Source organism: Heloderma suspectum, chromosome 2 (genome assembly GCF_057233095.1).
Source record: "Heloderma suspectum isolate Gila_16-S chromosome 2, 16-S_ref, whole genome shotgun sequence".
In the NCBI taxonomy this organism is placed as follows: domain Eukaryota; kingdom Metazoa; phylum Chordata; class Lepidosauria; order Squamata; family Helodermatidae; genus Heloderma; species Heloderma suspectum.
In genome coordinates, this window is record NC_139459.1 from 335,655,576 (window position 1) to 335,670,341 (window position 14,766).

General features: G+C 47.4%; 1 protein-coding gene across 8 annotated transcripts in view; it reads left to right on the forward strand.

Moving 5' to 3' along the window:
* CFAP20DC (CFAP20 domain containing) overlaps positions 1-14,766 on the forward strand; it is a 271,330-nt gene that overhangs the window by 135,380 nt on the left and 121,184 nt on the right. The gene's annotated exons all lie outside the window — the stretch shown is intronic.

Genomic DNA, 14,766 nt, shown 5'->3' on the forward strand with positions numbered 1-14,766 from the left:
GTTTAGTTCACATTTTGAAGTGAAACATCCTGATTCGCTCTTCTTGGACTATTGCACAGATTGGCACATAGTTATCCTCCAGTTTTTCCACTTGTTCGAATTTTGAAATATAGTTCTTGGCTTAAGAAACATATCAAAATGCATATATGTACAAAAATATGTATTTTAAGATAAAATCTATACAAAAATGCATATTTTAGGGTAATGTGAGAACAAAAATCTATATGGCATAAAAAATATGTTAAATATTGGTGTGACATGAAATTCCTAGAGAAATTTATAAATAACAATACACCTGTATTTAGCCGAATGCTTTTTTATAAAACCTTTATAAATCCTCAATCTACACGAATCATCTCAAGGCAACAAAAAACAGTTGGAAACAAGTTCATCTGTTTCTTCTCAAAACTGTGTGCCTGTGTACAGCATTCTTGTTGTCTTGGCCTTTGCAGCAAGCAGATTTATTTATTTAGTATGTCACCCAACTGGCAGGTCCCCTCAGGGCAGTTTGCAATCATAAAAAAAGAAACAAAACAACAACATAGAATCACAGAATCATAGAATAGTAGGGTTGGAAGGGGCCTACAAGGCCATCGAGTCCAACCCCCTGCTCAGTGCAGGAATCCAAGTCAGAGCATCCCTGACAGATGGCTGTCCAGCCTCATTTTGAACGCCTCCAGTGTGGGAGAGCCCACCACCTCCCTAGGTCATTGGTTCCATTGTTGTATTGCTCTAACAGTCAGGAAGATTTTCCTAATGTTCAGCCGGAATCTGGCTTCCTGTAATTTGAGCCCATTATTCCGTGTCCTGCACTCTGGGATGGTCAAGAAGAGATCCTGGCCTTCTTCTCTGTGACAACCTTACAAGTACTTGAAGAGGGCTATCGTATCTCCCCTCAGTCTTCTCTTCTCAAGACTAAACATGCCCAGTTCTTTCAGTCTCTCTTCATAGGGCTTTGTTTCCAGTCCCCTGATCATCTTTGTTGCCCTCCTCTGAACCCTCTCCAGTTGGTCTGCACCCTTCTTAAAGTGTGGTGTCCAGAACTGGACACAGTACTCCAGATGAGGCCTAACCAGTGCTGAGTAGAGGGGAACTAGCACTTCCCGGGATTTGGAAGCTATGCTTCTATGAATGCAGCCCAAAATAGTATTTGCCTTTTTTGCAGCCACATCACATTGTTGGCTCATATTCAACTTGTGATCGACAACAATTCCAAAATCCTTCTCGCTTGTAGTGTGGTTGAGCCACGTATCCCCCATCTTGTAACTGTGCATTTGGTTTCTTTTTCCTAGCTGCAGAACTTGGCATTTATCCCTATTAAATGTCATTCTTTTGTTTTCTGCCTAGCGCTCCAGTCTATCCAGATCACTTTGAATTTTGTTTCTGTCTTCCAAAGTATTAGCTATCCCACCCAATTTTGTGTCATCTGCAAATTTGATCAGCATTCCCTGCACCTCCTCCTCCAAGTCATTAATCAAAATGTTGAAGAGGACTGGGCCCAGGACTGAGCCCTGCGGTACCCCACTCGTTACCTCTCCCCAGTTTGAGAAAGTCCCATTGATAAGCACACTTTGAGTCCGATTCTGTAGCCAACTGTGGATCCACCGGATCGTTGTTTCATCTAGCCCACTTTGAGCTAGTTTGCTCATCAGGATATCATGGGGCACTTTGACGAATGCTTTGCTGAAGTCGAGGTATATGATGTCTACAGCATTCCCACAGCCTACAAAGGAGGTTACTTGATCAAAAAATGAGATCAGATTTGTCTGGCAGGACTTGTTTTTGACAAATCCATGTTGGTTTCGCGTAATCACGGCATTGTTTTCAAGGTGCTTACAAATGGATTGCTTTATCATCTGCTCCAGAATTTTCCCAGGGATTGATGTCAGACTGACTGGTCTGTAGTTCCCAGGTAACTCCTTTTTACCCTTTTTGAAGATAGGGACAACATTAGCCCTCCTCCAGTCATCTGGCACTTCCCCCGTCCTCCATGATTTCTCAAAGAGAATAGACAGCAGTTCTGAGAGTTCTTCTGCAGTTCCTTTATGACTCTAGGATGCAATTCATCTGGCCCTGGAGATTTGAACTCATTCAAAGTAATTAGGTGTTCCTTGACCATATGCCTATCGATCTCAAGCTGCAGTCTTGCCCCTTCAGCCTGCACTTCACTTTTGCCAGGGGGGTCATAGACCCTCTTTTGGGAGAAGACTGAGCCAAAGTAGGAATTGAGCACCTCTGCCTTTTGTTTGTCATTGGTTATCATTTTGCCATCCTTATTTAATAGCTGAACCACCATTTCTTTCCTCTGCCTTTTACTATGCACGTAGCTGAAGAAAGCCTTTTTGTTGTTTTTAGTATCCCTCGCTAACCTCAGCTCGTTCTCAGCTTTAGCCTTCCTGACGCCATCCCTGCAATTCTGTGTTACCGGCCTGTACTCTTCCTTTGTTACTTGGCCTTCTTTCCACTTCCTATATGTGTCCTTTTTTGTTTTCAGGTCATCCCTAAGCTTTTTGTGAAGCCACATTGGCTTCTTCTGTTGTCTTCCACCTTTTCTTCTTGTTGCAATTATTTGTGATTGTGCCTTGAGAATTTCCTTTTTTAAAAGCTCCCACCCATTTTGGACTCCTTTTCTTGTTAGCATCACTTGCCATGGGACCTTACTGATCATTGTTCTGGGTTTATTAAAATCAGCTTTCCTAAAATCCAGGGTAGGCGTTTGACTACGCTCGGCTTTTGCTTCCCTTAGAACCAAGAACTCAAGTGCAACATGGTCGCTTTCCCCCAGAGTTCCTGTAACTGCTACTTTATCCACTAAGTCATCTCTGTTGGTTAGGATCAAGTCAAGGATAGCCGATCCTCTAGTTCCTTCCTCTACTTTCTGTAGGAGGAAGTTATCCACCACACAAGTCAGGGATTTCCTGGAGGGGCCATGTTTTGCAGAATTTGTCTCCCAACAAATATCGGGGAAATTGAAGTCCCCCATTACTACTACATCATGCTTCCTTAAAACATTGGCTATTTGCTTTTCAGAAGTTTCATCCTCGTCTTCTCCTTGATTGGGTGGCCAGTAGTAGACTCCGACCACCAGGTTCCTTTTATTCTTTGCTCCATTTATTTTGATCCAGATACTCTCGATGGGGCTACCAAGCTGATCCTCCTGTACTTCTGTGCAGAGATATGTATTTTTCACATACAGTGCAACCCCACCTCCCTTTCTGTTCCTCCTGTTCTTTTTGAACAAGTTATATCCTTCAATTGCTGTATTCCAGTCATGAGAGTCATCCCACCAAGTCTCAGTTATACTTACCAAGTCATAATTTCCCTCCTGTATTAAGAGTTGAAGTTCGTTCTGTTTGTTTCCCATACTCTGGGCATTAGCATATAGACATCGAAGACCATGTGCTTCATAGTCTGGCTTTCTTCCTACATGTGTCTGAAGACTATTATTGGGTGCTATCAGAGCTGTTCTCTCGGTTGCAGTACATGCGCCTACGTCCATTGTTACCCCCAACATTACATCTCCCTTCCCCGTAGGATTCAGTTTAAAGCCCTCCTGGTGAAGTTCTTCATGCTGTGGCCAAACACATTCTTCCCATCCTTTGTGAGGTGCAACCCGTCCCTTGCCAACAGCCCATCTTCCAGGAAGTATAGGCCGTGGTCCCAGAATCCAGATCTCTCTTGTCAGCACCCCCTTCGTAGCCAGTCATTCACCCGGAGTATTTCTCATTCCCTTTCTATCCCTCTTCTAACTACTGGAAGGATGGATGAGAAAACTATCTGGGCCCCAAAGTTCTTGAGTTTCCTTCCCAGAGCTTCAAAGTCTGACGTGATTTCTTCGTAGCTCCACTTGGCAGTATCATTTGTTCCCACATGGATGAGAAGAAAGGGATACCTGTCAGTGGGCTTTATGAGTGCAGGCAACCTTTCAGTCACGTCTCTAATTAGTCCTCCCGGGAGACAACATACCTGGCGAGTCCACGGGTCTTCGCGACATACTTGGGTCTCGATCCCACGCAGCAAGGACTCTCCCACTACTACCACTCTTCTCTTCTTGTTGTTGTAGGCCTGGGTTTCATCGCCTCTGTTTGACTGACCTTCAGCCTCTTGCTCACTCTCACGTAGGTTCCCCTGTGATTCTTCCTCTGCAGGCTATCCTCCAGTCTCATCCGCAAGTACCTGGAATTGGTTCCACAGCTCCACTGCTTCCACTGGTGCAGAGTGGCGTCTAGTTCTTCTTCTCCTAACTGTCACCCTTTTCCACGGAGTATCCTCTACTCCATTTTTCTTCACCTCAGCATTTCCCGTTGCCTCATCTTGCTGTTGCTCTTCAAGCTTCTGGTCTTCCCTTTGCTGCTGTAGTTCCCCCATTCTGTCCAAGAACTCTTCGTGTTCTCTTATTCCCCGGAGAATCAACAGTCGCTGCTCCAGTCCACTTACTTTTTCTTCCAGCATCGTGATCAATTTGCACTTGTTGCAGGTGTCAGCCATGTTGTTCTCAGGCAAGAAAACAAACATTGCACACACCTTGCAGGTCACCACCACTGGAGAGTCTTGTCCTTCCATAGCCTCTTTTCCCTTTTTGTGTCTAGCTTTGTGATTGTTCTAGACTAGCCTGTGCCTGTTCCTGTACTCAGTAGAGGTTAAAAGCAGAGTCCCACTTGTGTGAAAGTGTGTGTTACAAGACAAATAAATGGAAAAAAGTTAGTTTAAAATAAAATAAAAAATGGGGAAAAAAACGTTAAGGGCCTCCCCCTTGACCTCCCCTGCCGACTCCCCTGGCCAACTCCTGTTTGCTCCCCCTGTTCGCTCGCTGTGGTTGCTCACTCTCTGGGAGCTTGCCTGCTTCTGTAGTCCCTGGACCAGCTGGAGCAGCTTGCTCTGCTCTGCTCTGCTCTGCTCAGCTGGGAGGCGGGAAACAGACTGAAGCTTCCCACCCACTCAGCTGCTGGGAGTACTCAGGCCACACACACCCCAATTCAGTTGGAGCTCTCAGAAGCACCCGGTGAGCTCACAGCCAATCAGAAGGACAAAGGGCAGCCCCCTGGGCTTCCCGCAGCCCACCCACCTCCCAGCCTCTGTCTCCCTTGTCTCCTTAACCACCACAACTTCCCTGGCCAACTCCTGCTCGCTCCCCCTGCTCACTCGCTCCGGTCGCTCGCTCTCTGGGAGCCTGCCTGCCTATGCAGTCCCTGGACCAGCTGGAGCAACCCGCTCCGCTCTGCTCCGCTCTGCTCTGCTGGGAGGCGGGAAACAGACTGAAGCTTCCCGCCCACCCAGCCGCTGGGAGCACCCAGGCCACACACCCCCAATTCAGCTGGAGCTCCCAGAAGCACCTGGCGAGCTCACAGCCAACCTGAAGGATAAAGGGCAGCCCCCTGGGCCCCTCGCAGCCCACCCACCTCTCAGCCTCTGTCTCCTTTGTCTCTTCAACCACTGCAATTCCCCTGGCCAACTCCTGCTCGCTCCCCCCATTCGCCCGCCCCGGTCGCTTGCTCTCTGGGAGCCTGCCTGCCTCTGTAGTCCCTGGACCAGCCGGAGCAGCCCGCTCCGCTGGAAGGCGGGAAACAGACCAAAGCTTCCCGCCCACTCAGCCGCCGGGAGCACCCAGGCCATACCCCCCCAATTCAGCTGGAGCTCCCAGAAGTACCCGGTGAGCTCACAGCTAATCAGAAGGACAAAGGGCAGCCCCCTGGGCTTCCCGCAGCCCAGCCTCCGTCTCCCTTGTCTCCTTTGTCTCTTCAACCACTGCAACTCCCCTGGCCAACTCCTGTTTGCTCCCCCCGTTCGCTCGCCCCGGCCGCTCGCTCTCTGGGAGCCCGCCCGTCTCTGCAGTCCCTGGATCAGCCGGAGCAGCTCGCTCCACTCCGCTCCGCCCAGCTGGGAAGCGGGAAACAGACCGAAGCCCCCCGCCCACTCAGCCGCTGGGAGTACTCAGGCCACACACCCCCAACTCAGCCGGAGCTCCCAGAAGCACCCGGTGAGCTCTCAGCCAATCAGAAGGATAAAGGGCAGCCCCCTGGGCCCCCCGCAGCCCACCCAAATCTTGGTGCTAATGTCATATTCGCTTTGGGTGAACACCTTTCTTGAATACCTCCTCTCAGATTTTCCAGTCTTTGCTCTATTAAAAAAGTTTTGCAATGCCAGTTAACTAAAACAATTAACAGCAGAGGGCTCTATAAAAATAACAGACTGAGTAGAGAAGCTTGGGATAAATTTCCACAGCTTTCATATGTTAAATACTTTTGTGTTTTGCCTCTTGTTTGTTTCTTTGTCAGTTGTTACAACCCCTTTTCTAAACCCTTAAAGAGGACTAATTTCAGTTAATTCATGCGTGCTATTTTAAGTTTGCATTATATTACGGATGAAACTGCAAAAACATGTGGAGTGTGTGATTTCTTTTTTCATAGTGGATGTGTACCAGAAAAAAAATAATCAGGTTTTCAGAAGATTCCAGTAGCCTAGACTTTTATCCCTTAAAAAAAATGGGTAGTACCTACATGAGTGTGATTAATAGTTTTTAATCTTTGGCAATGTGAAAAATATTGACGTCTAAGATGACTGAAAAACAACCAGTACCTTAACTGAACACATCAGCTGCTGCTATAATTACAATAATTCAGCAGATAGTCATGTCAATCAATCAATTTATTTATTTATTAAATTTCTTAATCGCCCATCTGGCAGGTCACCCTGCCATTCTGGGCGATGTACAATAATACAACAGTTTAAAGCAATAAAATTTCACATTAAAACATCGTATTTCTAAACATACCCTTGTTGTTCAGTCGTTAAGTCGTGTCCGACTCTTCATGACCCCATGGACCACAGCACGCCAGGCCTTCCTGTCCTCCGCTCTCTCCCGGAGCGTGCTCAAGTTCATATTCATTGCATCGGTGATGCTATCTAGCCATCTCATCCTCTGCCATCCCCTTCTCCTTTTGCCGTCAGTCTTTCCCAGCATCAGGGTCTTTTCCAGAGAGTTTTCTCTTCGCATTAGGTGGCCAAAATATTTGAGCTTCACCTTCAGTATCTGTCCTTCCAATAGGCAGTCAGGGTTGATTTCCTTTAGGATTGACTGATTTGACCTCCTTGCAGTCCAGGGGACTCATAAGAGTCTTCTCCACCACAGTTCGAAAGCATCAATTCTTCGGCGCTCAGCCTTCCTTGTAGTCCAGCTCTCACAGCCATGCATTACTACTGCGAAAACCATAGCTTTGATTATACAGACCATTGTCGGCAAGGTGATGTCTCTGCTTCTTACTATGCTGTCTAGGTTTGCCATAGCTTTCCTCCCAAGGAGCAAGCGCCTTTTAATTTCATGGCTACAGTCACCATCTGCGGTGATCTTGGAGCCCAAGAAAATAAAATCTGTCACTGTTTCCATTTCTTCCCCTTCTATATGCCAGGAAGTGATGGGGCCAGATGCCATGATCTTCGTTTTTGTAATGTTGAGTTTCAAACCAGTTTTTGCACTCTCCGCTTTCACCCTCAAAAAGAGGCTCTTGAGATCCTCTTCGCTTGCTGCCATTAGGGTGGTATCGTCTGAGTATCTGAGGTTGTTGATAATTCTCCCAGCAATCTTAATTCCAACCTGTGATTCATCCAACCCAGCGTTTCTCATGATGCACTCTGCATATAAGTTAAATAAGCAGGGCGACAATATACAGCCTTGTCGTACTCCTTTCCTAATTTTGAACCAATCAGTTGTTCCATGTCCGGTTCTTACTGTTCCTTCTTGACCCTCGTACAGGTTTCTCAGGAGACAGGTAAGGTGGTCTGGTACTCCCATCTCTTTAAGAATTTGCCACAGTTTGTTGTGATCCACACAATCAAAGGCTTTAGCGTAGTCAATGAAGCAGAAATAGATGTTTTTCTGGAATTCTCTTGCTTTCTCCATGATGTTGGCGATTTGATCTCTAGTTCCTCTGCCTCTTCGAAACCCAGCTTGTACTTCCGGTAGTTCTCGGTTCACATACAGCTGAAGCCTAGCTTGTAGGATTTTGAGCATAACCTTGCTGGCATGTGAAATGAATGCAATTGTACAGTAGTTTGAACACTCTTTGGCGTTGCCTTTCTTTGGAATTGGTATGTAAACTGACTTTTTCCAGTCTTGTGGCCACTGTTGAGTGTTCCAAATGTGTTGGCATATTGAGTGCAGCACTTTAACAGCATCATCCTTTAGGATTTTAAAAAGCTCAGCTGGAATACTGTTGTCTCTGCAAGCTTTGTTGTTAGTAATGCTTCCTAAGGCCCACTTGACTTCACTCTCGAGGATGTCCGGCTCAAGTTCAGTAACCACATTATCCTGGCTATCAGGGACATTCAGATCTTTCCTGTATAGTTCTTCTGTGTATTCTTTCCCCCTCTTCTTAATCTCATCTGCATCTGTTAGGTCCCTGCCTTCTTTGTCCTTTATCATGCTCGTCTTTGCACAAAACGTTCCCTTGAGATCTCCGATTTTCTTGAACAGATCTCTAGTCTTTCCCATTCTATTGTTTTCCTCGATTTCTTTGCATTGTTCATTTAAGAAGGCCTTGCTCTTGTCTCTCCTTGCTATTCTCTGGAACTCTGCATTCAGTTGGATATATCTTCCCCTTTCTCCCTTGCTTTTCGCTTCCCTTCTTTCGTGAGCTACTTGTAAAGCCTCCTCAGACAGCCACTTTGCTTTCTTGCATTTCTTTTTCTTTGGGATGGATTGAGTTGCTGCCTCCTGAACAGTGTTATGGACCTCCGTCCATAGTTCCTCAGGCACTCTGTCTGTCAGATCTAATCCCTTAAATCTATTCCTCACCTCCACTGTATATTCATAAGGGATATGATTGAGGTCAAAGGTTTTCCCTACGTTCTTCAATTTAAGCCGAAATTTTGCAACAAGAAGCTCATGATCTGAGCCGCAATCAGCTCCAGGTCTTGTTTTGACTGACTGTATAGAGCTTCCCCATCTTTGGCTGCAAAGGATGTAATCAATCTGATTTTGATATTGACCATCTGGTGATGTCCATGTGTAGAGTCGCCTCTTGTGCTGTTGGAAATGAGTGTTTGCTATGGTCAGCGTGTTCTCTTGGCAAAACTCTATTAGCCTTTGTCCTGCTTCATTTTGTACACCATGGCGATGCTTGCCTATTATCCCGGTGATTTCTTGACTTCCTACTTTTGCATTCCAATCCCCTATGATGAAAAGGACATCTTTTTTGGTTTTAGTTCTAGATGGTGTTGTAGGTCTTCATAGAACCGAACAACCTCAGCTTCTTCGGCCTCAGTGGTTGGATCATAGACTTGAATTACTGTGATGTTGAATGGTTTGCCTTGGAGTCGTACTGAGATCATTCTATCGTTTTTGACATTGTACCCCAGTACTGCTTTTCCCACCCTTTTGTTGACTATGAGTGCTACTCCATTTCTTCTAAGGGATTCTTGCCCACAGTAGTAGATATAATGGTCAGCTGAATTAAATTTGCCTATGCTTGTCCATTTTAGTTTGCTGATTCCCAAGATGTCGATATTTAATCTTGCCATCTCATGTTTGACCATCTCCAGCTTACCTTGGTTCATTGATCTGACATTCCAGGTTCCTAAACAATATTGTTCTTTACAGCATCGGATTTTCTTTTCACCACCAGACACATCCACAGCTGAGTGTCCTTTCGGCTTCGGCCCAGCTGCTTCACTCTTTCTGGCGCTACTTGGAAATACCCTCTGCAATTCCCCAGTAGTATACTGGACACCTTCCAATCTGAGGGGCTCATCTTCCGGCGTCATATCTTTTAGCCTTGTGATACGTTCCATGGGGTTTTCTTGGCAAGAATACTGGAGTGGGTTCCATTTCCTTCTCCAGTGGACCACATTTTGTCAGAACTCTCTGCCATGACCTGTCCATCTTGGGTGGCCCTGCACAGCATAGCTTATGGCTTCACTGAGTTACGCAAGCCCCTTCACCACAACAAGGTAGTGATCTGTGAAGGGGAAACATACCCTAACCCACCCCAAATGCCTTCCTGAACAACCACGTTTTTAATGCGTGGCGGAAGCTCATTAAAGAGGGGGCATGGCGGAGTTCCCTATGGAGGGAGTTCTACAGAGTGGGGGCTACCACAGAGAAGGCCCTCGTCCTCACCAGCCTAGCTGTCCTGGCTGATAGGAAAGAGAGAAGGCCTTCTGAGGCTGATCTTGTTGAATGGCCTGGCTGGTGTTGCTGGAGGCGCTCCTTGAGATTTAAACGGTTTTAAAGGTCAAAATTAACACCTTGAATTTGGCCTGGAAAACAACAGGTAACCAGTGCAACTCCTTCAGCACCAGAGTGATGTGATCACACCGGCAGCTGCCTTTAATCAGGCAAGCCGCCACATTCTGCACCAGCTGCAGCCTCCGAACCGTCTTCAAGGGTAACCCCACATAGAGCACATTACAGTAGTCCAGACAAGAGGAGACCAGGCCATGTACTACCAATGGGAGCATATGGTCAGGAAGGTAGGGGCACAGCCGCCGTATCAGATGGAGTTGGTACAGTGCTGTCTGGCTCACAGCTGACACCTGAGCCTCCATGGAGAGCTGGGAGTCTAAAATGACCCCCAGGCTGTGGACCTTGTCTTTCAAGGGTAGCCATACCCCATTCAACACCACGTCAACATCCCCCAACCTCCTCTTGTCTCCCACCAAAAATACCTCGGTCTTGTCAGGGTTCAGCTTCAGCTTATTCCTCCCCATCCAGCCACTCACCATCTCCAGACATTCGGACAGGGATTCTACGGCCAACCTTGGTGAAGATTTGAACGAGAGGTAGAGCTGCGTGTCATCTGCATATTGATGACACCGCACCCCAAACCTCCTGATGATAGTTCCCAGTGGCTTCACATAGATGTTAAATAGTATCGGGGAGAGGATGGAACCCTGTGGCATCCCACAAGTGAGCAGCTACGGGTCCGAAACCTCCTCTCCCAGTGCTACCCTCTGGTACCTGCCAGAGAGGAAGGACCGAAACCACCATAATACAGTGTCTCCAATGCCCAACTCCTCCAGGCAGTCCAGGAGGACACCGTGGTCAACAGTATCGAAAGCCACTGAGAGGTCGAGAAGAACAAGGAATGAGCATTCACCTGTATGCAGAGCCCTTCTCATATCATCCACCAAGGCCGTTTCTGTCCCATGCCCAGGCCTGAAGCCCGATTGAAATGGATCTAGGTAATCGGCTTCTTCCAAGTGTGCCTTCAACTGCATTGCCACCACCGCCCAATCACTTTGCCCAAAAATGGCAGATTCGAAACTGAGCGAAAGTGGTTCAGGACTTGAGGATCCAAGGAGGGCTTTTGTAAGAGTGGTCTTATCACTGCCTCCTTGAGGGCTGATGGCATCACTCCCTCCTCAAGGGAGGCGTTCACCACCACCCTGATCCCCTCACCCAGCCTCTCTCTGCAGCTCATAATGAGCCAAGATGAGCAAGGATCAAGTAAGCAGGTGGTCAGCTTTACAGATGAAAGCACCTTGTTCACTTCATCAGAAGGAAGAAGCTGGAATCGATCCCACAAAACCGGTTTGCCACAGACTGCCTCTCACAAGCTAACTGTATCCACGGCGCACGGAATAACACTCCTAATCTGATGAATTCTATCCGCAAAGTGCCTTGCCAAGGCCTCACAGGAGGCCTTAGAATGTTCCAGCGGTTCCGGAGCAACTGGACCGACCAGGCTCCAGACCACTTGGAACAGCCTCCTGGGACAGCACTCTGCGGACGTGATAGAGGCAGCATAATATTCCTTTTTTGCTACCTTCATCGCCACGTGATAGGCTGAAGATACAGCTCTAGCCCGTGTCTGATCGTCTTTGGAACGACACTTCCGCCACCGGTGCTCTAGCTGTCTCACCTCCTGTTTCAGGGCTCGTAACCGCAGGTTGAACCATGGTGCAGTTCGAACCCAGGGGGAGAGGTCATTTCGGAGCCACCCAATCTAATGCCCCAGTGATTGCAGCATTCCACCCACCCACTGAGTGGCCATTTACGTGCTCCAGAGAATCCCCAAGCGCATTCAGGAATCCATTTGGATCCATAAGACACCTGGGGCGGACCATTTTAATGGGTCCTCCACCCCTGCGGAGGGGTTGTGGGACCAAGAAGTCCAGCATCGCCAGATAGTGATCTGACCATGTCAAGGGGGTGGTGGATATACCCCTGACTTCCAGATCACTCCCCACTTCTCCAGAAACAAACACAAGGTCTAGCGCATGACTGGCTACATGGGTGGGCCCAGGTGGAATAGGGTGCAGCTCCCAGGATGCCATGGTCTCCATGAAGTCCTGAGGTGCCCCCGTGAGGACAGCCTCTGAATGTACATTGAAATCCCCCAACATCAATAAATTAGGGGACTGTACACACACATCAAAGACAAACTCAAGCATCTTGGCCAGGGAGTCAGTTGTGCAGCAGGGTGGGCAGTACACGAGCAGAATCCCCAGACTGCCCTTCGGGCCCAACGTCCAGTACATGCACTCAGCAACCTTGGTCTCCCGAAGTGGGGGTCTGGTGAAGACCAAGGACTCCCGGTAGATAACAGCCACTCCCCCTCCCTGATCCCCAGCCCTCAGCTGCTGTGCATACGAAAAACTGCCTGGGCACATGGCCATAAGAGTTGGAGCAGTGGCCTCAGCCAGCCAGGTCTCCGCAATACATGCCAGGTCTGCACCCTCATCCCGGATCATGTCATGGATGAGGGATGTTTTCTGGGTAACAGACCTGGCATTGCAGAGCAGCAGACGAAGGCCAGAAGGTGGAGTCACGCCTCCCCCAGTCATCCTTTGGCTCTGGACAGGCCTGGAACAGGGGACAGGTATTACACATCTCTCCCTTGTTCTCCTTACCCGGCATGGCCTGCCCCTTGTGCTCCGCCAGCACCTGCCGCCCAGCCTCTATATAGTCTGGCCCCCAACACTCCCCCCTCTGCCTCCGTCAGGTGGACACATGCCCCCTCGCTCCCGCCTATCAGGCAGGCTACCCACCCCTAAAAACACAACAGAATCCCCCCAAAACCCACCCCCCACCAACAATTAAAGAAAAATAAAAAAATACGTCCCCTTTACAAATACCGCCAGGCAGAACTCCGCAGAGAGAGCAGTGGTGATGGTGGCGGCGGCAGCAGCAGGCACTCCCTCTTCCCTGGCTCTTCCAGGCCACCTCAACCATTGCATCAGGTTGTTATGGTAACCATTACGTGTCTGTGCCTTTATTAACATTCCAGGCTTTTTCCTTTTTAATTATGGAAATATTTTCTTATCATTTGAATCTTTTTTTTTTCACTGACTAAGAAATACAGCATAGTTATATTGCAGCCAGAAAGATTAAACAGGTTTTTTGAAAAAATTTCCATTTCCCTGAGAAAACTACATTGTGGTTGCTAAATATAGTTAATGACTGAGTTCCAACCTTCCTGTATCTCTTGCTTACTTTTTTACCTTAGACCTGTCAGGTTTCATTATTGTTATTATGATTCTAGGATTTCAGGGTTAAGCCAATTAAAGTTGACATAATGAATTCTGAGCAATCTTGGTCATCACTACTGTATAGTGTCTGTTTGGGGAACTCTTTACCAGTATGAAGAGTTTCTTTATGTCAGTTATGCTCTGGAAAGATAAGACCAGTTCCTGATTAGGAAAAGAGCATTAAGGACTGCATTATGTTTTTCTTTGTATAGTGTTTTTCTTCATATAGATATTTGGTATTTCATGCTGTTTCCCATTTGACATTTACTTTGGTGTTTTATTTCCTACATAAAAGTAAAACCTGAATGGGTATGCATTGTTGATTTTCCCTTCAACATGAAAAATCCATTTTCTGCATTTAAATCTATTGAAAAATTGACACAGTTGTTCACACTAGCAGGAACCCTGTCCTGTGCCACAGAAGAGGTACTAGGATGAAGAAAGTAATAGAGAATCTATGTTTAGGGTCTAGTCTGGGTGGTATCTGAATTCTGCTCTGAAGTTCAGCTTCTGTAGATTCTCAATTTTTTTTCTTTTCTTCTTTCAAGTAAGCAGTCAGACTTCTTTTAGACTTTTAAGACTGAAAATCTGCATGCATATTTATCTAGATTAAAATGAATGGGGCAGCCCAAGTAAGCAAGTGCCTCCTCTGTGTACTGAATGCACAAAGGGCTGTAGATCAAGACAAGTATCCACGGAAGGTACAGAAATGGGAGCTGCTTCGCATGTTGAGGTGGTGCAAAGGAAGCAGAAGGTGCAAGTGCATTGTCAAAATGTCCAAAATGGGTATTTCACATCTCTCTTGGTGGGGAAGTTATCCAACCACTGAGGGCTTGCACAGCATCCCACTGGGGAACATGCGAAGGATCTGTTTGAGGCATAAAGATTGACTGGGTTCAGGCAGCACAATAACCCACACTTGGGGGTTGAGTGTGGGTCAAATGTGGGTCATCGTTGAACCATGGGTTGTTGAACCATGGATGTTTGTGTTGTCCAAACTAGGGATGGGGGAGAATTTCTCCCTGAAACTTTGGGGGGCCGAGTGCCAACGCATTCGGCCCCCCGAAATTGGTGGGGAAATTCTCCGCTGGCCCCCCGCCCCCCCCCCCCAGGATGGGACTTACCGTAGCCGAATGTCCCTCTCGGCGGCGGGTCCCGGCGGCGGTTCGGCGGGGGCAGGGACTGCGGCCGGTCTCCTGACCGGCTGCCGCCGCCGCCATTGCAAAAAAAAAAAGTAAAAAAAAAAAAAACACCCCCGTGATAAGCTATGTAACGATTAACGTAGCCTATCACGGCTAG